This window comes from Coptis chinensis, chromosome 9 (assembly GCF_015680905.1).
Source record: "Coptis chinensis isolate HL-2020 chromosome 9, ASM1568090v1, whole genome shotgun sequence".
Lineage (NCBI taxonomy): Eukaryota > Viridiplantae > Streptophyta > Magnoliopsida > Ranunculales > Ranunculaceae > Coptis > Coptis chinensis.
Window position 1 is genome coordinate 66,968,080 of NC_141464.1, and position 24,591 is coordinate 66,992,670.

At 35.4% G+C, this 24,591-nt stretch overlaps 4 pseudogenes across 1 annotated transcript; all 4 read left to right on the top strand.

The window, feature by feature from the left end:
- Positions 1–4,713: 4,713 nt before the first annotated feature.
- Positions 4,714–8,473, top strand: LOC147477500 (cysteine-rich receptor-like protein kinase 10; annotated as a pseudogene). Its single transcript, XR_015207413.1, has 7 exons — positions 4,714–5,580; positions 6,290–6,427; positions 6,621–6,742; positions 6,853–7,063; positions 7,255–7,498; positions 7,645–7,795; positions 7,939–8,473. The product of XR_015207413.1 is annotated as a cysteine-rich receptor-like protein kinase 10 (transcript).
- Positions 8,474–10,593: 2,120 nt separating this feature from the next.
- On the top strand, positions 10,594–19,586 carry LOC147477501 (chaperone protein ClpC, chloroplastic-like; annotated as a pseudogene).
- Positions 19,587–19,589: 3 nt separating this feature from the next.
- Positions 19,590–21,393, top strand: LOC147477502 (ERBB-3 BINDING PROTEIN 1-like; annotated as a pseudogene).
- A 768-nt stretch (positions 21,394–22,161) lies between these two features.
- LOC147477503 (8-hydroxygeraniol dehydrogenase pseudogene) lies at positions 22,162–22,820 on the top strand (annotated as a pseudogene).
- Positions 22,821–24,591: the final 1,771 nt, after the last annotated feature.

A 24,591-nucleotide genomic window follows, 5' to 3' on the forward strand; every position in this document is an offset into this window, starting at 1 on the left:
ATATTCGGATCCTGGTTTAGCGTTTATTCAACAAAATTTATGTGTCTCACATTTTTGTATAATGACTACTCCCAGAAAACATTTTGTGTCACCCAGGTTGGATGCACATACATTTGTATTTAAATATATTATCGTTGATTCTATTCTTCATGTTATAGTTTGTATTGTTTGATTATATTACATGTTGTTTAATTGTTTATATATATGCAATTCCCTCCCAATAAATGACATCTTTCAACCATTTGCAAAAACTAATCACACATGTATTCAGATGCAGAGCCGGCTCTGAGTTTGTGGGGGCCCTAGTAAAGCTTTTAATTGGGCCCTTGTAAAACCCAAATAAACAAGAGAAAAATCATTTGAAAATTTGTTGATAATAATAATAAAACGTTTAAGGCTAAAGGCTCTAATAACATGAAAATGATGATGGTAGTCTAACGGTGATGACTTCCATTTTTCCAAGTATATCCTATGTTCAACTCTTTCGAGCAGCATTTTTTCCATTCATTACTGGCAAATTGGGCCTAGTAGAGTTACTTGTCACTGAGTGGGGGGCTTTTTTATTTGGCTATTATGTGGGGGCCCTAGGCGACTATGTTGCCTACCCCCGCCCTGTTCAGATGATACAACCAAGAATTGTATGTGTCAAGTTGGAATGCGAGTGTCAGTTTTCAAAATTGTGTAAATTTTAGTTCGCAAACATTTCAAAACATAAGTTGTTTTTGTTCCTTTCAACAATCTCAGACTACATTTTGAACAAAACGACCATTATGTTGGTATGATCAGTAATAAACTCAATAATTATGTATCTTCAATTGTGGGTACTATTGACATATATTGAGTGTCCCCGAGCCTCATCTAATATATTAATAGAATTGATTTTTCATATAAGTTTGACATTATGGAGAAATTAACAATTTAACATGGTATCGGAACTGTTGGTTTCTGAGAGATTTGAGTTCAACTCCTGCCAGGTGAAGATGTCTAATATTTCTACCTATGTATTTCCAGTTCAACTCCTACTAGGTGAAGATGTACAGTTTTTTTAACTGTGTATTTCTAGCATGTCTCGCTGAGGGGAGTGTTGATATATATATGAGTGTCCTCGAGTATACTCTAATATATTAATAGAATTTACTCTTTACATAAGTTCGAGCTTATCGAGAAATTAACAATTTAACAGATACTACATGTTTAAATGTCTTATTTATCATGTATATGTTTCATTTCTTAAACAGATGTTACTGGCATACCACTATCAGTGTCAGAAAGAGATGGAAGCATTTCTGAAAAAAGTTGTTAGTATACTACTCTCAGTGTCAGAAATAGATGAAGGAGATGGAAGTTTTTCTAAAAAGCCATATATTTTTATACAAGATGAAAGGTATAAAGTTGTCATATATATTATGAATTCATTTCAAATTTTCAACTAACAACACAAATCACCTCTATTCCAGCAACTTAAATTTGATTTTATGCACTTTTACATTATTTCACAGGGTAAATAATTAGAGAGTTACTTTGTCGAAGAAAACAGCTTTTGAAATTGAAAATGATGACATTTATTTGATAACATAGTCACCCTTAATTCATCTTATAAATCTATTTTTTAGATTATCTTTAGAAAAAATCAACACATTTGAAGACGTATAGACGTATTAAATTTTGTTTATAATGTTATAAAATTATCTAACGGTCCAAATTTTTCAAATTTCAAAACAACTTTTGACAAGGTTAAACATTTTCGTTTGGGCTGATTTTTTGTAAGGAAATTCTTCATTATGAGAAGACTATCTTCACCAAAAATCAACCCTCAATTCATCTTATAAATCTATTTTTAGTGGTAGAGTTCATTTGGAGTTTATATAAGGTGGAGTTCATATAACGGCGTCGAGATCACTTCCAGGTGGTGATGACCAGTCGGAACGGTTATTTGTCAATGATAGTGGATTCAAGGCATCACATGCAAAGTTATGGGCTTCTCAGGCAGGCCTATGGAATTGAGTGCTTCCTCCTATGGAATTGCGTGCTTCCTCCACGAAAAACAAAACTTATCATGTCAAGTAACTTATCATTTTGTATGTTAGCTTCTAAGCTCTGTCATAATTTTATTTTATTTTATTTTTTTGAATTTAATTTCATAATATATGTGATACTGGCTTCTTAGAATATTTAAATCAGTGCAAGGACTAATAACTTTATACACAGGAAGCTCTTATGTACACACGCCTCTATGCAATGAACATGAGCTGAAAGCTTTCTCAGAGGTGCATAGTTTCGACCACTTTGGCAGCAGTAATACAATTTTTTTGTCCACTTTCTTCAACGATCACTTTTCACCACGACACATATACAGAAAGCTCAGAGGACTACTGTGCAGGAAAGTTTGTCTAAATTCGTGTATGCGTTTGTAAAGGTGTATTTTGGTTCAACCTTACATACAGGATTAAGAGGAGAAGGGAATTGAATATTGGAAAGACCGAGTTCGTGATTTGAGTGAACTGTCTATGTATCTATCTCTCGATTCTGAGGAAATAGAAGAATAAGGTCTGACGTAGTTCATGTAGGGGGTATTTATAGTTGTTGAGCATGTAGATCTGTGCAACACGTGTACTGATGAGTACAGATGTGTGGCGGAGATCAAGGATGCGTGCATGACTAGAGTTGGTAGGAATTTCGTAATGATGGGGAGTGGTTACAGTAGTTCGTATTTTGCGGTAATGGCCTCTGTAAGTATGGCCCTGGTAATAATTGCATCTGGACAAGGAATGATGTCATGAGATGAAGCGTTCTACGTTTTGCGTGAATTCGTTCATTTGACCTGTGTCACCCTGGAGCGAGCTCGTAGGACGAATATCTTAGATTGGGCAATGGTGTCGTTGCTTGTAGTACGAGCCGAAGCAGATCATCTACCTGAGGCGAGTCGCTTATAAAGCGAGCTCGGATGACGAGGACATGAGGTCGGTAGGATATTTCTATTTATGCTGGACACGTGCCTGATATTTATTAGATGTGAATATTACTCCCTCACATGCGTCAAGATCTAAAGTGATGCTACTTTTATTAGAGACCAAACTAACAAAACTATTAAGGAGGACGATGCTTCATCAACAAGGAGACTAATATTATGCAATATGAAATTAGGTTTATGAAGATATAGGACGTCCCATGTGCCCCAACTCATGTTCTATTTTTACTGCACCCAGAGTGATATTTTTGTTGTCTTTTTTATTTTCATATTGTTACTAAATGTTGGTTGGCAATTGATTGATAAACCACATTTTTTTTTTGTGGGTGAGAACTCTCTCATTGTATTAATATTTTTTTTGATGCATAGTAAGTAGAAAAAATTCGGATATGCAATTCATAGAATTCAGAATTGAGTCCAGAAAGTTTTTTCTCTGTAATTTAGTTAGGCGCAACAAGTCTTATGTAAACAACAACATTGTTTTTATTGCGCAAGTTTAAACTTAACCATTAAATGATAGTATATGATTGTATTGTAAGCTGACATATCCAAATCACACTTTTTCATACTTCCTTTCATTTATGTTGTTTTTCCATATCTCTTTTATATATCTTTGCAACAAGAAGTTTATTGCAGGCATACATACATTTTGCAGTGGCGCATCGCATGCAATTATGCTAGTACCACTCTGTAAAGAAGAAAGGTGCCGTATTGGCACCCTTTTGACAAAATAGTAGAACAATAATGATTATTTTTTATATGTCATTTTATGCCCACATGCCCTATAGTTCCACGACATCACGTTGCCGCGAGATTGCACATTCTACGGCATCGAGTTGTTGCGAAATCGCACAATCCACGACATCGGATTGCCATAGGATCCCATATCCCACGACAGGGAGTTGCCACGAAAGATTTTTTATTTTTTATTCAAATTTTGAACACACACGACATACGGATATCTCATTTTATTCTTTAGAACTTCTTTATACACTCCAAGAACAACACCAAAACCATTTAAAAAAAATGTACAATCGAGATATAATTTTGTTATCTCACGGTAAATATTTTCATACGCTATAAAAAAAAACTTGTAATCAAATTAATCAATAAGAGTTTTGATAATTAACCCAATCAAATATTCTATTTTAGTAAATACAACCATCTCGTGCTAACTGATTTTTTTTATGGTGGTTATCAAAAAAAATTTAAAACAAAAAAGAACCCATGACAACAACCTTCCGTGGATTTGCAACTCCTTGTTGTGGACATTACCTTTTCGCGGCAACTTCTTGCCGGGTGATTTTTTTTATTTTTTTTCAAATTTGAATTGTTATGTGTGCTTGTCGTCAAAGTTTACAAGATTGAGCGATGAACGGGGCTTTAGATGCTACGAGTTGAGTGCCATCGTTTTCTTCTTTTGTATTTTTTTTGTTTGATTATTTTTATATGTAAACAAATAGATTTAATAGGAATTAGAAATGGGATGCTTGTTTGATAAAAAAAAACGAGGCGTGTACAATAATTTATATTATTAATGGAGGGGTGCCACTATTTTGGAATTGGTCAAGGGAAATCCCAGTTGGGGTATCCCCGCGCTAGATTAATACATTTCTAGTCTCGGCTCCGGGTCACTATTTCACTAAGTCTTTCTTGACCCTACCAAGAAAAGTATCGGTATCACTGAAGAAATTTTGAGGTCTTGACTTTGTTGCGACTTATAAACCCCTATTCCCACCAAGAAAGCAGGATCACTGGTACATCTTTGCAAACCAGAGAAATTTCGATGGGTCTCTTTGCTTTGTTATTCTTTGCATTTTCTTCTACACTGGTACTACACGGCACTGCCCAAACCTATGTTCATGTATTTTGTTTTTACACAACTAACAGCACATACGAAGCTAATCTCACCATCTTACTTTCTTCTATATCCAATAGTAGCACTAGTACAAATAATACAAAATTTTTTACCAACACCGTGAGAAGTAATTCAGATGGAATTTATGGGCTTATCCAATGCAGAGGTGATTTTACCTCTGAATCCTGCAAGAAGTGTGCGAAAACTGCAACTGAAGAGGTCACAAGTCGATGCCCGTTCAAAAAAGAAACAGTTCTTTTTTACGATGAATGTTGGCTGCGCTACTCCGACAAGCCTTTCTTATCTAATAGGCAGCTTGTTCCCACTGTTTTTTTGGTTAATTCAGCAGATATTAGCAACGCGGTTCAGTTCACTCCGAGACTGAACACGTTGATGGAAGGCATAGTGGCACGAGCTGTTTCTAATTCATCCAGTTTGTTTGCGGTTGGTGCAAGTTATTTTACAGGCTCTCAGAATATATTTGGAATTGCTCAGTGCACTCAAGATTTAAGTACGACTGATTGTGGTAGATGTCTTAATATATCTGTTTCTCAGCTTCCATGTTGTGATACGAAACAAGGTGGACGAGTTATTAAACCGAGTTGTATCGTAAGGTTCGAGATATTAAACTTCTTTGGACCGGAAGCAATCATTCCTGCTTTACCTCCAGCTCCTCCTCCTCCTCCTCCTCCCGCTCCAATAACAGCACCACCAAACACGATAACAGCGCCACCAAACACGAATACAACCAACGGTAAGCGATCAAACTTATATTAAGCGAATTTTCATGCAACGGAATTTAATTGGGCACTTGATTTTCTGAGATGGGGCTATGCTGCAAGCCTGCAATGCAGCTAGCTTTATTATTGATTGATGCAAGGTTGATATAAGATTATTCATTTAGTCATAGCAAAGGGGTTGCTCAGTCTTACAGATAAACTTGCTTATCATGTGAAGTGATCGCTCATTTGTTGCACTTGTCACCAAGAAGTAAACAAAGTTGTTTTCAAAGTGCACTCTATAAATGTAATATAACAGGAACATATTTACTCTATGTTCTAGCTAAGGTCTAATTCCTTTTGATTGAAATTGATGTTTATGTTATCTCTGAGCTGAAAATTTTAAAGTTTTACCAATAGGTGCAGTGTCTTGCTTTGTGTATGCACTTGATTTTGTGAGTTAGTAAAATGCTATGTCTTACCAAGTTGTGTAGGCCTTCATTCAATTCAGTTACTCCAGTAAATAAATTGATTAGAAGAAAATGCATGGAGAGGGATACCGAAAGAGATTAAGGGAATTATATATTACAGCGTAGGGTGGTAAAGCACACCAAAGCATAACGTAACTGGGATATGCAAAGTATAGTATATACCACTCGAACAGGCAACTAGCAGAATCGTTTTGTACAGCAGATGTCAATTTTTGTATATGTTCACGAACCTATCTGTTTTATCTTTTTCCAGGACAGGGGAAGAAGTCATCGAAAAATAATGTCATCATTATAGTAGTTTCTACAGTAATTGTGGTGGTACTGCTGCTTCTATCCATGATCACCATTTGCTTCTATTTGCCCAGAAAGAAGGGAATCCATATAGTCCAGGGTAAGTACAGCATTGATTCTTCTTTTTTCTCAATTAGTTTGCGGGGAAATCAATGATCAAGAAACTAGTCAGCAGGACTATTTTCTTTATTTATTTATATAACTTTTTTTCTCTTTGAAGTGTCTTCTTCTCGAACAATATATATATAATATCTTATCTTTATTATGATTGTTATTGATGTTTACTTTGGCAGATGTGGATGAGATACGTAGTGTTGAATCCCTGCAATTCGACTTTGGAACAATAAGAAATGCCACAAAAGACTTCTGCGATTCTAATAAGCTTGGGGAAGGTGGCTTTGGTCCTGTTTACAAGGTTATACAATATTTCCATACTCAAGCATAAACTTAACAGAACTAGTTAAATGTATGCTAAACTATTTAATTTTGTACCCCTTGCCCCACCCCACCCCCCTCTATCGACAGGGTAAGCTTTTCGATGGGAAGGAAATAGCTGTAAAGAGGCTCTCTAGAAACTCAGGTCAAGGGGTATACGAATTTAAGAATGAGGTTCTGTTACTTGCCAAACTTCAACACAGGAATCTTGTAAGGCTTTTAGGTTTCTGCTTGGAAGGAAATGAAAAGCTTCTCATTTACGAATGTGTACCAAATGCGAGCCTTGATCAGTTCCTCTTTGGTTTGCTCAATATCTCTACTTTGGTCTCTTTTACATGCGCACGCATACACGAACACACACACACACACCACTTCATTAGCATGGATGAAACCAGAACACTCATTAATTCTATGATAAGCCAAATGCATTTTAGTATCATTGGATGCAAGAGCAAGTTTCAAACTAATTTGTTATACCATTTGTATGTTCAGTTGTTGAACCGACCAAGTGCTCATATTTGGACTGGGAAAGACGCTATAAAATTATAGAAGGGATTGCTCGAGGCCTTCTATATCTTCATGAGGATTCTCGTCACAGAATTATTCATTGAGATTTGAATGCTAGCAATATTTTGTTAGATGCCCAAATGAATCCAAAAATTTCTGATTTTGGCACGGCAAGGCTTTTTGTGGTGGACCAAACTCAGGGCATTACAGGAAGAATTGTTGGAACATAGTAAGCATAACAAATATGAACCAATTTGTTATTTTATTTGAAGAGGCATATTACATTTTGGAATCAGAGTTACACTTTCGATTGACTGCTCTAAAATAGGATGCATTCTTGGTTCCCATCTAAAAGAAAACTAATTGTTGATGTAGCGGGTATATGGCTCCAGAGTATGCAATGCGTGGACAATTCTCGGTGAAATCAGATGTCTTCAGTTTTGGTGTCTTGGTGTTAGAGATAATAACTGGTCAGAAGAACAATTCTTTCTTTGATTCAGAACGCGCCGAATACCTTTTAAGCTATGTGAGTATGGCCATGGTTGTTATTTATTCTTTTTAAGCTATTGTCCTCACTGTAAGAACAACAAATAGAGTTAAGAATTTTCTTAGACACAGTCCAAGATACCAACGCTTTTACTGAAATAAACCTATGATGCATTGTTGCAGGCATGGAGACAGTGGGAGGATGGGATTGCTTTAGAGTTGATAGACCCGACACTGGGAGAACGCTATTCAAGAAATGAAGTAATGATATGCATACACATTGGCTTGTTATGCGTTCAAAAAGAAGTAGCGAGGAGACCTACAATGGCATCGGTTGTTCTAATGCTAAACAGCTACTCTGTCACCCTTCCATTACCTACTGCACCTGCCTGGACAACAGAGGAGCATGGAGGAAACATAAATAATTCAAGCCAATCAATTCTGCCACAGTCCATAAATGAAGCATTGATGACCGAGTTATACCCTCGTTAACGCTCATGGATGAATAAGAATGATTAACAAAAAAAAAAAAGAACACTCATGGATGAAGAGTAATTCAAATTAGATTTTTTATATTTTTTTGATAAGTTTAGTTTTATTGATGGGGTCAAGTGCAAAGCACATTTACAAAAGGTGAGTTCCTCACACTGTAGGAAGACATTGTAGGAAGAGAATTAAACATTTGTACCCCTACTGGAACTCAAAACAAATCTTTATATCTCAATTAGTAGAGTACACCATAATTAATATGAACATTTAAATTGGACCAGTTTTTTTTTCTACCACTAAATACCCTTAATAAAATATTCAAACAAATTATTCATTGTGACAATGTCTTTAAAGACTATTTAGTCATTTCAAAATTTATTACTATTTATATTCTTAAGATTACATAGTACCTTAAAATACGTATGTGTAAATTCAAATCGGAAATCAACAACACGCCACTATTCAATTGTTCGCGAATTAGACCTCACTTTAATTGCCAAATTATTACCATTTATACGAAATTAAATGTAAGAAAACCAGCCGTCTCTCTCATCTTCTTTTGTTCTTTCTTCTTATGCGCCCATTTCTCTTTCCCACATCTCCCCTAACTTGCTCCCTCTTAAAAAAAAACCTAAAATTGAAAGCCAAAAAAAAAAACATATATCCCTGATTGTCTCCTTCCTGACTTCGGATTGATCTTATTCCTCTCTTCTCGCCTAGCGTGCACTTGCTATTAAAGATATCGTTTTCTTCATACATGATTATTGGAGAAAGAGAGTTTAGAAAGAGGTATGTAATTTCTCATGAGTTTTTTTGTTGATCTTTGAGTTTATTATTTTCTTGCTCTTGAGGTAAATGTTGTTTATTTTTGGTTTATTTAGAATGGGGTTTTGAGTTTTGTTGTTTTCATTGTGGAAATGTTTGAAATTATCTCTGCATAGATCAGTTCAATTTGCTACTTCAAATTTGCAAATGTCTATTAGTATGATTATAACTTTGTGTGATTCATTGGTTCACGAAAAGTCATATTCATGTTTGAAAATAGTTACAAGAGTGAATATTGATTATGCTGTTTTAAATTATATTGAATGAAATAACAGCATTAGCCACTGAAAAATGATCGCACAAATTTTGCTCCCCAGCTTCGTCTCTCTATATCCCCTCTCCTAGAGGGCCCATATTCATGGCCTCATTAGGGGGTCATAACATTTACATGACATGGGTGACTGACCATACAAGAGAGAGGAGTAATAGAAACTGTCTGCAAACAGCAATAGCAATTGGCTTCACTGAAGAAGTAAAAATAATTCAGACTATATCAGGCTTGAGCTCTTCTGGTTTCCAGTGCTTTCTACATGGCATAGTGGCATCTGCAAATATCAACGTGCAAATAAAAATTATGTTAGTAGTTGAGATTAGTTCTCTCCAAGTTCCTCACCAGTTGGCATTTTACATAAGCAAAAATGATGAAACTGAAACTATAGGAATATAATGCTATTTCATCATTACCTCCAAGGGAGATGATCAAGGAACATACATGGCGAAACAATGATATTCTTGAAGTTCTCTCTATTTGCTATATAGGATCTATAATTATGCTCCCTCTCATTAATACTCCAGCTTTTCCATAAGGGAAGAAAGCTCGCCTTTTGTGCTACAATATGAATAACAAGGCCTGGAATATACATCTCTGGAGGATCTCCAGTTGATGCTTCGCTGGGTTGGGAGACGTTGCCTAGGACGCCAGGCGCTAGATTCTCACATGGACGGGCAACATCATCTGTACCAAAGAATGGAGCGAAACTACTTTGTGCGCAATTAAATCCACACAGCTCCCTGCAGAAGGCCTTTTCATAAGAACCTTTTGTTTATTTCTCAAGTTACTTGAGATTGCTGGTAGCAATTCTCAGCCCTTATTACACATCAAGGTTTATGATGAATACTTAATTATGCATATTCATAATGTAACAAATCACATTAGCAAATAGGAAAAATTAACCTGTGATAGCATGCTTGCTTCCTCCTGTGCATACGATATTTATCGTCTTCAGTTGCCACAATTCCAGGGTGAAAAGTTGGATCAGAAAGTGCTTCCTCCTTGGTCCTGTAACACTTACTTATATGAAAAACTCGTTGTGCAAGTTTGGCAATCATTGCGGAATCAGCAGAGGTATCCTGTGACAATGCCGAGATAGCCGTAGCACGAAGCCTCATGATTGAATTAACTGAAAGGTGTGCAAAAAACTCATCACGGTATACAATGCTGGCAAAAAGTCATGAGGTCAGTATATCAAGTGTTTTGAATAAAAAGATAAACAAGTGAGAATCATAACATGTTGGTAGAACGTCATGGGTGAAAGTGAACTGGCCAATCTTAAAATGAAGACAAGGATACACATATAACACGCTTTTCCTATTTATCATTAGATCTTATGGTTGCTTATCCTTTTTTCTATTTTTATAGGCCATGTCACATCCGCTGTGAATTGGCTTCAGCATGACAAGTACAATGGTATAAGGTTGAAGCATATTAAGGTGACACTATTCTTCTATCATCTCTATATAAAAATCATCTGTTGTTTGCATTAATATATACTAGCGTCAGGTTTAGGGTTTTGTTGACTCCAATTGGACCACTTTCATGGGCTCTCGAGGTGTGTCCTCAGTTGAATGGCATTATAGAGGAGACTACTTCAAGATGATAGTGCCGACCGATATCCTTTGCGATTTGATTCATTATACAAAGAGTGCCCCCTCCCGGGTTTTTTTTTATTTTTTTAGTCTTAACTTTGTTTAGTATTATGTACCCTATTTTCTAAAAGTTTGTTAACTTCTGTCATCCGCGATTTGTTCTTTAAGTGATTTTGATCCCACCAACAATTTCTGAGATGAATGACATTATAGAGGAGACTACTTCAGTGCAGTGATAGGTCATTAAGCAATGTATCACTTGAATAGATTCACATAACAATATTTGAAGCTATATATTGTTTCATCCCCTTCTTCATAGTTCATACATCCCATACTCTCCGGTATCACCAAAATACATGGTTTCCTGGATATTAAGCATTGCATAAGTATTCTTTTACCAGCATTCTCATCTGCCCAAATTCTTCTTCTAACCACTGATATGTAAGGTCCACATGCTGACTTATTCAAACATCATACCATTGACTTGGTTTTGTTTTTTAGTCATTCAAAACTGAAATTGTCTCTGAAAATGAATAGATTGAGAGGCAATTAGTTTGGTTTTGATTCTTAAGATTTGAATTGTTAAATGTGGATATTTGTTGGCTCCTCCTTTTGATATTCCATGGTTTGTATGAATATCAAATTTGGCTATTAATGAATTGATAGTTTTGCAAGTGACGTGGTTGCTATTTTTGTTTTTCAAAGTCTCTGAGGTCGGTGTTTGTATAACACGTTCAAAGAACAAAAGATATCATGTGTTTTTCATGTAACAGGTCGTGTGCAATCTTTGTCTACTTTTTTCTTTATCAGATTGGATATTAAATTTGATCTATTTGAAATAATTACTAAATGTGTTTGCTTTTGTGTAGATTTTCAGCGATGTTCCATGCTGGAACATTGCTTTCAATAGGATGGTTAGACTTTAAAATCAAGAATTTAGCACGACTGACACACAACAAAGCAAAACTATAGAAAACGTTGTCACTGATGCAAGTACTTCCTATCGCCCATTTCTTTTTATACATATTCTAGCTTTGTGATTTATTATATGTTTGTTTGTTATGAACCGGTGACATGAACACAAATCTCATTTAAAAAAAATTTAGTTATGAATCTTCAACATTGATACCCTGTCTCCAATATATTAATGTGTTTAGAATCTTCAACATTGATACCCTGTCTCCAAGTGTATATTAATATGAATCTTCAACATTGATACCCTGTCTCCAAGTGTATATTAGTTATGAATCTTCAAAATTTTAGTTATGAATCTTCAACATTGATACCCTATCTCATATACAGTTCCTGTTTAGAATCCTGCCAGAGTTGGATTAGCATGAGTTTTTCGTCTCCAGCCAGTGATTGTAGGAGAGCAAATGAGTTTTACTCATGGGTTTATAAGCACTGACTTGGTTTGAAACCGTTTTGATTCCAGAGCTCAGGTAATTGATGAAGACTTTGTTGTTTGTTATATTTATTTTAGTTTTACCAAAGTTATTATGACCTTGGGAACCATTCACAGTTTGTCATTTTCTTTTATATGTTGATGTCTACTTTCGTTGGATTTCTATGTCAGCAGGCTAGATTTCTTTTTTGTAATCACTAGTTTAACTTTTACTATTCACTTTAGGCAAAAATAAATTTCCACACACCAAATTGTTGCGTAGCCTTCTGTATATGGTTTTTTGGGAATTTAAGTTGGTAATCACGAACTGTTTGATTAAATGCTTATTTGATGTTTATGTTTGTTCTACTTAAATATTTTTTGTTCTATAATCGTTGTATTAGGTTTACATTTTGAGGATAGTACCATGGATTAAATGAAGGGCATACAATAGTACTGTGTGAATAATTGGTCTTTCTAAACCAATTATATTTTTATTCATGGTGATCCAATTGGCCCAGATCACAAGTTTAATTGACAAAGGTAAAGAGAAAACCAAGGCAAAGAGTGAGGCAAGTGATTTAGGTCCTGTCGTGACAGAAGTTGACATACAACATATTGTGTCTTCAGGGACTGGAACCCCAGTTGACAAAGTATCAAGTGATGAGTCTGATAAACTCCTCAAGATGGAAGACACACTCCACCAAAGAATCATTGGTCAGGATGAAGCTATCAAAGCTATTAGCCGTGCCATCCACCGAGCTCGTGTTGTATATGATATCAATGGCAATGCCTGTAACCTTTTATTGATAATATGCTCATTTCCATGGCTTTCAAGGAGGCATTTACTACATTTCAATAAGAATTCATTTCTTTCCCATTTTCAATTAATAACTTTTGGAATTTAGGACGAGAGGCAGAGGAAGTAGAACCAATACTGGATGCGCTACCAAAACTTGAACAGTCAGATCCTAAATCCTAATAGCCTTTTCACCTTTGTGATTGGACAGCATTTGATCTACTTAATCTCTAATTGTCAACCAAAGAAATCTCAAGTATATGCACTAATAACTGATTCCATACAATCTCAGGTACATATATTGTTCATCAACAGGTGTATATCTCAAATATGATCTGTTGGCTCATGTTGAGGTGAGTTATGATCATGCACTGCTTAGTTATGTTTAGCTATAATTTGGTATATGTACGAAACTTTACTCCGAAACAAGAATCATAAGATGGTGTTCTTGAGTATGAAGCAAAGACAGAACCGTTTCACTGGCCAATTAATTTAAGCTCATTAATGTTTCCCTCAAAATCTTAAATATGAGCTTGCGAGGTCTTCAAAGAATGTTGGGAGTCTATTTGGCAATTGAAAAAGGCTGAAGCCCCATATTTTCAGCTTTCAATAGATACACTGAAGAGCCTTTACGTTAGGGAAATATCCCTTAACAATCATAGTTGTCTGCTTTCCGGATGCAATCTGTGGTAGAAGACATGCTTTCGGGACATTATTTTACATCGTTCTAGAAACTCATAGTTGACAAAACCCTTGGCTTTTATCTCGTTGAAAGCACGTTGAACCGAAAGCAATTAGTTATGTTCTTCCTTAGATCTTCTTCTAACTTGTGTGGATGTATGATAGGTTGATGCAGTAGATCCAAAGAGTAGGCACAAAGGAAAGCTTGAGACAAAAACTTCCTACAAATCGAGAGATGTGAACGGACTTCAATAAGACCGGTCTACATTTATGGCCCTTTGAACTATAACCCGGTTGAGGCATGGTTCGTGGGAAGAAGTTGACATACAAAGATATTGTGTCTTCATGGACTGGAATCCCAGTTGACAAAGTATCAAGTGACGAAGTCCGATAAACTCCTCAAGATGGAAGACACGCTCCACCAAAGAATCATTGGTCGATGAAGTCATCAAAGCTATTAGTCGTGCCATCCGCCGAGCTTTGTGTTGGGCTGAAGAATCCAAATCGGTCTATCTCGAGTTTCATATTTTCAAGTCCAATCGGTGTTGGAAAGTCGGAGCTAGCGAAAACGTTGGCTACCTATTACTTTGGTTCTGAGGAAGCCATGATCCGGCTTGATATGAGTGAGTTTATGGAGAGGCATACTGTCTCCAAGCTTATTGGTTCACCACCTGGTTATGTCGGCTACACCGAGGGTGGTCACTTTTATGAAGTCGTCGCCGCCAGCCCCTATAATCGTGGTCCTCTTTGACGAGATAGAGAAGGCTCACCCCGATGTCTTCAATATGATGCTTCAGATTTTGGAAGATGGGAGGTTGACAAATAGCAAGGGACAGACTATTGATTTTAAAAATATGCTACTGATAATGACCTCCAATGTTAGTAGCAGTGTAATTGAAAAAGGAGGCCGTCGTATTGGATTCGATCTCGACTATGATGATGAGAGGGGGCAGCAGCCTACAACCGGATAAAGAGCCCGGTTATTGAGGAATTGAAGCGATTACTTTAGACTAGAGTTTCTGAACAGGTTAGACGAGATGATTGTCTTCCGGCCGGTTAACGAAGTTGGAAGTCAAGGATATTGCAGATATAATGTTGAAGGAGGTATTTGAGAGGCTAAAGGCCAAGGAAATAGAGCTTTCGGTTCTGAGAGATTTAGAGACAGAGTTGTTGATGAAGGATACAACCCGAGCTATGGAGTAAGACCTCTAAGGAGAGCAATAATAAGGCTTTTAGAGGACAACATGGCTGAGAAGATGCTCTCCGGAGATATCAAGGAGGGGATTCGTTATCGTGGACGCCGATCTTCGATGGAAATGTTACGATGCTTAACGGAAGTAGTAGGACTCTTGAATCGTTGCCCCCAAAGAAGCACTGTGTAAACAACGCTCTCCGCGATCCGATGTTCACAAGCATGTTATTTGTATTTTTAATTACATCTAGATAGATTTAGTTATCTGTTATATACATATAGTATTGTCACGCTTATCTTGAATGCATTTCAAGGCATAGGCGTGAGAATTTATCCCGTAGAGCAAATGTTCTGAAATAACATTGTAATATAGACATAAATTATTGTGTGATGAATTAGGTGAATAGTCTATCTCTTCCGTCCCCTGCTTTGTTCTCGGGGTGTTCGACATCTTAATAGTATGTCATATTTTCTTTTCTAGCCAAACCGAAGTTTATCGCGGCATGTGCTCAAACCGTTTGTCGGGATTACTCTTTGAAGGATTGGTGCATTTTCTGCACTTTGAGGTACTTGGAAGTATGCGTATTCAGAATTTCAGATGGAAAGAAAATTTTAGACCACGCTACCCTACTAATATTTTACAAGAAGAATCTGGTGAAGCACAGAATTCCTTCAGTCACATGCCCGTCACATTGCAAAACTTGTATCACTGTGGAGTGTTGCAAATGTTTTGTTCTCTCTGATTTCTTGGCATAATAATCAAGTTATCTCTGGGTCTCATTCCTGTATCTAAAGTTGCTCTATAAGATTTGGGTGTCATTCAAGGATGTACCTTGCATATTGCCATTTCATTGTGTATATTTAGAAGATGGGGAAAAAAATCTTTGTAATACTGTAAAATTGTGAACATTAGGAAAACATTAATGATTAGTATTCACGTCTTTTGTATTTTAATTATTATGGTCAAGACCCTTTAAGGTGTCTTTGTAGTTAAAGAAAGTCCACCCCTTCCATATTGCTAATTTAGTAGAAGCTTTTACTTATTATTATTATTTTTTGGGTGAACTAGTATTACCCCCCCACTAGATGAGCCAATTAGGATTTCCCCCCCACTAGATGGGAAATTAGGGTCTCCCCCCTAAATACACACAAATTTTTTTTGGTCAACCCACTTTGACTTTTTTTTTTTGTATTTGTGTATTCCCAGGGGAGACCCTTTTTTCCCATCATAGTGGGGGCAATTACTACTCAAATTTAGAGGAAACAATTATTCTTTGTGATTGTTTACCATGCCGTAGGGACTTCAATTCAACTTAGAACCTATGATGGACAATTGCATTTTTTTTTTATGAACACACAACATTACCTAATTGTGTTCCACACTTCTAAGTTCCACCTCTAAAACCACGTAACATTTTTTCTAAGAATATATATGTTGCCACTATGTGAATTTTTTTGTATGTACGGGCAGATATATGCTATACGATATTTAATGGCTTCTATATTCTTTTAGCATGCCAGTTTCAGAAGCTAATGAACTTAGTATGCTAACATAATTTCATAAAAATTAAATGTAGACACCGATATTATATTCAAATATAAATACCTGTCAACATGATCTATTTGCCATCCACGTGTAGATCACGTCATTCAAATGTGTCACAAAGACTTTGAGGACCATATACATTCATCTTTTTTTTTTCCTCCCATTTTTTTTTCATGTACTTAGATTGTTCTGCGATTGTGGCATTGGAAATTATTTGTAAACAGAAAATGATATTTAAGCAATAATATGTATTATGAATGTAATGTAGATAATTTTTAAATTGCAGTATTTGTTACACATACAGCTTTGCTAGATTTTTTGAATTTCACGTATAAATTAATAACAAATTAATTAGTAACAATCTGACATAGCTCTCCTCTTGATAACTATGTTCACATTCTCTTCAATAAATTTTGTGTGTCATTCATGTGCAGAGCACGTGCATTAATAGCAGTCCCTTTTCAAGCCCTCTAAAGATGTCCACGTCAACAGGGAGATTACGAAAAATTTGGAGAAAAAAAAGGAAGTTTAACTCGACTCCACAAAACCCGACTTTCTTCTTCACGTAGGAAACCAATAAATCAGGACGAAAAAAAAAAAATGGAAACAAAACCTACAAAAGAATTCACATACACTATCTAAAACCCATCGCACCTTTTTCCAAAACCCAAACAAAAGTTATTCTTCATCTTCCCTCATCTCTGGCAAATCCACCAACTCTTCAAACCCAGAAGAGAGAGGGTTTGAGAGAATTGTATTAAAGAAGCTGAAGAGGCTAAAGAAGACATTGCTGAAAAGTGTTATCAAGGATTGGAGCTTTGAAGACGAAAGTATGGAAGTTCATCCCGATTACTATGAGCCCATACTTCGAAAGCAGAGAAAAGTCGCAGAACAAGAGGCGATGAAGGAGTTGGAGAAAAAAGCTAAAAAGAAATGGTGGCAGTAATGCTAATATTTAAGGATTAAAATTTTGTTGAGCTTTACTTCAATAGTCTATAATTGGACCACTCATCGATGGCGATGATTGATGCTTCTTCCAGATAAGTCTTCATCCTATCCTGGATAAAACAACGTACCATTTGATCAACAAAGATAGGCTTGCCATCATGCAGAAGGTGTTGTTCTATATTTGTGAATGTCAATTATTCATAATTTAGGTGTGATATATGCAATTCCAAGTTAACCTAAAAACAAAGTGATTTCTTAATATAGGAGGCAATCCTTATAAACCGTAGTAGGGGGCCAGTGGTTGACGAAGTAGCATTTGTTGAACATTTGAAAGAGAACCCCATGTTTCGGGTTGGCCTTGATGTCTTCATCCTATCCTCACTTTTATCTATCAGTTTAGATCTGACTTACTCAGGTTGAATTTATTGTTTAACTAATTTGTGTCATTTTCCTTCAATAGGATGAGCCTTACATGAAACCAGGACTGGCTGACATGCAAAACGCTGTTGTTGTACCACATATTGCTTCCGCTTCAAAGGTAAAACGGATTTTACACTTGCAGATTAGAATGTAGATTTCCTCACCGCATAGAATCCGGTAGTGCATACAGTTGTTAGGCGTTAAATTTTGTCACCTAATATCAGATGTACTCGAGTAGTACCTTAATACAGTTGTTGATAATTTTCCTTCTTGCAGGTGGATGTGAGACCTCTGCGACCAAGCAACGACAACAATTTCGAGCTGACATTATTACTGAATCTGATGTATGTGTGTCGTGTGCATAATCTTTTCCACTACATATATATATATATACGGTTTGGCTAGGGTGACATCCTAACTGTGACATCCTAACTGTGACATCCTTATTGTACATCCTATCAAAAAGTGCATTTCAACAATGAATTAGTGTATGATTTTTTGTAGATATAATCTACTCTTCATGGATTATATCTCTACAAAAAATTAGCTCAATCCAATATTTCTAGCCTTGTCAAACTTAAAATTACTTCTAGACCGTTAGATAAAATTGCAAACTTAAACACTGGAAGATGACAAAGTTCCACATATTGGATTGAGCTAATTTTTTGTAGAGATATAATCCATGAAGAGTAGATTATATTTACAAAAAATCATAAACTAATTCATTGTTGAAATGCACTTTTTGATAGGATGTACAATAAAGATGTCACAGTTAGGATGTCACCCTAGCCAAACCGATATATCGCCTTGGCTAGAGTAACATCCTTATAATGACATCCTTATTGTACATCCTATCAAAAATTGCATTTCAACAATGAATTAGTGGCTGATATTTTGTAGATATATTCTACCAACTATGGATTATATCTCTAGAAAAAATTAGCTCAATTCGATATTTCTAGCCTTGTCAAACTTAAAATTATTTCTAGACCGTTAGATAAAATTGCAAACTTAAAACACTATTTTTGACAAAGTTCCACATATTTTTGTCAATAATTATCTTATAAAATTGCAAACTTAAAACACTATTTTTGACAAAGTTCCATATTTTTTTACAATATATATATATATATATATATATATATATATATATATATATATATATATATATATATATATATATATATATCTTTTAATAAATATATTTTATATAAAAATCATTTTACATTTTTAATAAAAGTCGAACATACGTAAGAAATTCGAATGAAGATTTTCTGTAATGCAATGCTATCATGTCTTGATGTTTCTTTATTAAATTTTTTTTATATATATATATATATATATATATATATATATATATATATATATATATATATATATATATATATATATATATTATATATATATATATATATTCTTTTTAATAAAGTATACATTTTATTGTTTAAAAACTCATTTTACATTTTCTAAGCTATAATTGAGTATGTATTGTTTCCCATTTGCAGTCGAACATAGGAATTCATGGGGGAATGGTGCGTAAGAAATTTCGGAATGAAGATGAGGTTCATGTGATTTATTTTTGTGGGGAATGTTTCTGTAATGCAATGCTATCATGTCTTGATGTTTCTTTATTAAAAATTTTTTTTTTTGGCAACAACAGCCATCCGTACATGCTGAATGAGGAATGTTGGATTTGCAAATCCGACCTCATGATGTTAATGAAACCCAGGTACATAGAGTATTTCACACAATTTTCAATACGAATACGTTTTATTTGGTTTTTACCGTTGACTATAAAAAAGAAAATAAAAGAAATATCTGATCTACAGGTTTTGAATGAAACTATGGCTACAATAAAAATTAAATTAAGCGTATTTTTAGCATTAAAATATTGAATGTTTGTTAGTGCAATACATTTTTGTTACAGCACATATATATGTCACCCCTGGTAGTTAGCTACTTATAATTAATTATGCCAAGTAATTATAAATAGTTCTCAGAGCATCGAGCGAACAACTCTCAAACAACTCAAGTCCTGCTTCAGTGCCAACTTTCTGCGAGTATTGCTCCTCTAGCATTATCACGGGAAATAAGAAGAGAAAAAATTACTCATGGGATATAAGGAGAGAAAAAAGAAACTGCCGAGAAAAAAAATCATAATTAATTTGATAGTATGTCGGTTTGCTTATCACATATCAATACTCTTTTCTTTTATAGTGTTCATAGGCATAATCTATGTTTAAGGAAGAAGATTTTGGTTGATTATATGTTTACTGAAACTTTGTTAATATGGCAGAACAAAGACGTAACAGAAGCTATTCAAAAGGTTGCAGCTGCTTATGATTGCAAAATTGTTGAAGGCCTTCTCAGTCATCAGCTTAAGCAATTCGTAATTGATGGGAACAAAGTCATTTTAAGTGCATCCAACCTTGAGACCAAAGTTGACGATGCAAAATAATTGGAGAATGAAGTCTATGCGATTGATATAGTAACGAGCACAGGGGACGACAAGGTAAGTGTCATCTGTTATTAGCTCACACAAGTTTATAGGACAACTCCTTTTGTTGTGTGTCCTTTTTATACTAAGATGCAAAATGTTTTAGCATAAGCTTTTAGATGAGAAACAAACTACTAAAGAGCAGTTGACAAGAACTATCACTTAAAGATGAAAGCTTCAAGATTTATCTTCAGCGAAATAAGTCAGAAATTCCCTATCATGCCATTTACTGCAAGGTTAGCAAACTTCTTATTAATTTTGTGGTAGAGTTATTCTTGCTGTGTTTTGAGTTTTGTATTCTTTGCCTTGACCAAGGTTTTGCAATTTCCAATCAGGGCCTTGGAAGAGAAGCGAGCTCGCTTGGGATTGGTGGAATGTGTGAACCATGACCTTTTGCAGCCATATCCTATTCTTTATGAGAAGCCTGGTAAGCATGAAAAGATAGATTGAAGTGATGGCATGAAATGTAATTGGTGTTGATGAGCATGGTTCTACACAACTATTATACATTTCAAACACACTTGAAGCTTTTTATGTCTTCTTTCAGGTGACTTTGCTGCACATATAAAATTCACAGTGTTGTTAATGTCAAATGGGTCAGACCGGATTACATCTCATGCTCTGCAGGAGTTCTGACCCACTAAGACAAAGTTGATGAGATGACCCATAAATCAATGCATGGCTATCTCTGGGGACGAAGACCAAGAAGAAAGGTGGTGGCAAGAAGAAGAAAGGTAAGATAAAACTCTAAACCTTTTAAAGAACTAGAATTTCTGGCATTCAAAAGAGCTAGTAGTGTTTCCTTGATCCACTCCACCAAATTTAAGATATAATTCTGGTGGAAATGGATAGAGGGATAATTGGGTAGCTTCTCATCGTGTTGAGCCAATGAATTCTCATAATTTTTTGCATCAATCAAGTCCCAATAACAATTTCAAAAAGTGTTTGTATGGCAAGTAAGAAGAGTGACAAGGCTGACGAGACTGCTGACACTATCCATGTTTTATAGGGTTAACATTGTAGGTTCATAGGACACTTTGTTAGACTTGAGTGGAGCACATTACTTCTACCAGTATTACATTCAAGGATCAATTGATTTCATTTTTGGTAATGCAAGATCACTCTATGAGGTAAGGTCTCAAACCTTCATACGACTAAAAAATTTAAATGCATATCCCATATCTCAGTGTTGTATTATCCCAAATCCTTTTCCAATGCTCATCGTCAATATATATATATAATAGCAGTCCCTTTTCAAGCTCTCTAAGGCTATCCACGTCACCAGAAGGATTACGGAAAAATAGGATACCCAAAATTGGAAATTTAACTTAAGAGTTCCACGAAACCCTTCGTTCTTCACGTAGAAAATATAGGTTTGAATTTTGAACTAATTTTTCTCACAGTCTCCTCTCTCTCTCTTATCTCCACGGTGTTACTTTTCTCTGATTACTTAACTAAAATGATGGCAAGTGCTTCCTTTTTTTCCCTTAACAGTCAACACAGCAATCCAATCATCAAAGTATAAAGGCTTTTTTACCTCTTAATCCGATATTTCAATCATATAATATGCTTGATTATAGGTTAAACCACATTACTTGGACGTTTTTTCTATAGTCAAGTGTTTATTTGTGAAGAAATTATAAGTAGCCATCGTGCACAATTGCACCTGCTTTTTTTTTCAGGGCTAACGGGGATAATGATATTACCTTGAAGATCACTATGGAATTTGTCATTTTGACCTTCACTCCATTAAGAATGAATGGGGCAATGCTGCATATCCTATTATCCCTGGGTAATCTGACATTTTCTAAGATTTCAATATACAATCACAAGTGATCGTGATATAAGCGGAGAAGCACTCACAAGTCACAATCACCACCAACACACCATAATAAAAAAATTACTTGGTGTAGGCATGAGATTGTTGGTATAGTGACTGAAGTTGGAAGCAACGTAACAAAATGTAAAATAGGTGATAAAGCCGGTGTAGGGTGCATGGTTGGATCTTGCCGCTCATGTGATAGTTGTGCCAAGGACTTAGAGAATTACTGCACCAAGATAATACTTACCTACAATTCTCTTGACCGTGATGGAACTAGAACTTATGGTGGATATTCCGATATGGTAGTAGTTGATGAACACTTTGTGATTAACTTTCCAAACAACATTCCCTTGGATGGAGCAGCTCCATTATTGTTGTGTGCTGGGATTACTGTTTATAGTCCAATGAAGTACTTTGGACTCAACAAGCCTGGCTTGCATTTGGGTGTGGTGGGGCTTGGTAGGTTGGGTCATGTTGCTGTTAAATTTGGCAAGGCTTTTGGACTAAAGGTTACAGTGATCAGCACTTCACTTAGCAAGAAACAAGAAGCAATTGAACATCTTGGTGCTGATGACTTTTTGGTCAGTTGCATGTAAACAAATACTTATGATTCTAAGTTCTAATGAGAGGGGTGCACCAAAAAAATGGCTACCAAAATTAAAAGTCTTAGTTGATCTCACTGCCACAAGCTAAAAACTGCCAGCAAGAGACCTAATTTGCTCTGTCATTAAAAATGATAAATTAATTATTTTTTTTGTTCATTACTTCATTATATTGCTGATCTTACATATAATGCTCTAATGATCGATATTGTTGGTATATTATTAGGCTACCATGGGTACCTTGGATGGTATCATAGACACCGTTTCTGCTGTTCACCCTCTAATGCCCTTGATCAGTCTACTGAAGAATCATGAGAAGTTGGTTATGGTTGGGGCTCCTGAAAAACCTTTGGAACTACCAGTTTTCCCATTGCTTATGGGTAAGTGCAAGCTAAATGTGTTAGCCAAATTGTTATGGACACTGTTTGAGCTCAAAGAACAAATTAAAAATTAGATATGATGTTTAATCAAGTTATAGGATAATGTTCGTTGTTTTGTAGGGAGGAATCTTATAGCTGTTCTGTAACTTCAGTCATTTTCATTATGATGTAATTGCAATTCACTATATTGAAGGAGGCATTTTCAGGGAATGTTTAGTACCTTTTGATGAATCTGAATGTGAAGCCATTGATCTCTTTGTTAATGAGACTCTTTGCATTGGAAAAGGTACTATTTATGCCCAAGTTCTTTTATTGGGCATAAATAGTACCTTTTCCCATATATGCCTCTCAAGAAAAATGCCTCCTTCAATATAAATAGTTTCAAAAAAAAAAAAAAATTGAAAAGGACTAATCCCATATATGTTCCACTCAAGAAGTGTCTATCCTTTCATCCAGATGTCCTCAAAGATTACCTAGAAAGGCTAGAATACGCTTCTGGAGTTTGCTAATAATCAAAATACTAATAATTCATTATTTTGAGTACTTTTCAAGGGTGTCCACATTCATGTGTACAAAGAGCACCTCATGCCTTCTCATTCTCATCAACTGGTACTGCACATGCAATTTCTCAAGGTGAGCTTATTATTTATTTTATGTTTCTATGTATTTTATTGATAAGATAGTCTTAAATCTTTCATGAGCAACAAGTGCTACCAGTCTACCGCATTCTCTGTTTCTTTGAGGATGCCTTCTTAAAGCTGGTAGAGTTTGTGTCAATGGCATGATTTAACAAAGGAGAGTCAATTTATTCTTCCTGCCAGCCTTATTCTCCTAGAAATTTTATGTAAATCACCATGTCCTTATAAAAAAAACACGTTATCTTGGCGATAATTTAGGAAAAAGCAATTTCGGGAAAAGAAGGAGAAATAGTGAAACAACTTTACCAAACCGATACACATACTTTTTTTAACCCATGTCAAAATCCCAAAAATGCTTCTCCGACCGAAACCACTTTCTTCTCCACTTCATCAGTTTTTCAAGAGTAGAACGAAGATCAAAAGGTAAGATTGTTGAATCACTTTTTGTTCCCCTCAACTCTCATCAACAAACTTGCTGATTATGTCAAACTGGAGCACGAGAAATCAGAAATCACTATTGAAAGTAAGTTTTTTATTCTCCTTTTTGGTGTGTGCACAAAGCGTTGTTATAGAATTGTTAGAATGATTGCTAGGGCAGAAACACTTATCTCACTACTTAGTAAAGACTCCTACCCCTCTTTGATAAATAAAAAAAAAACTTCCCTTAATTAAAATTTTAAAGGTTGAACTATGCCGCTCTTTCAAGCTCTTATCCATGCGGTTTTTTATATGCACACCTTCAACATT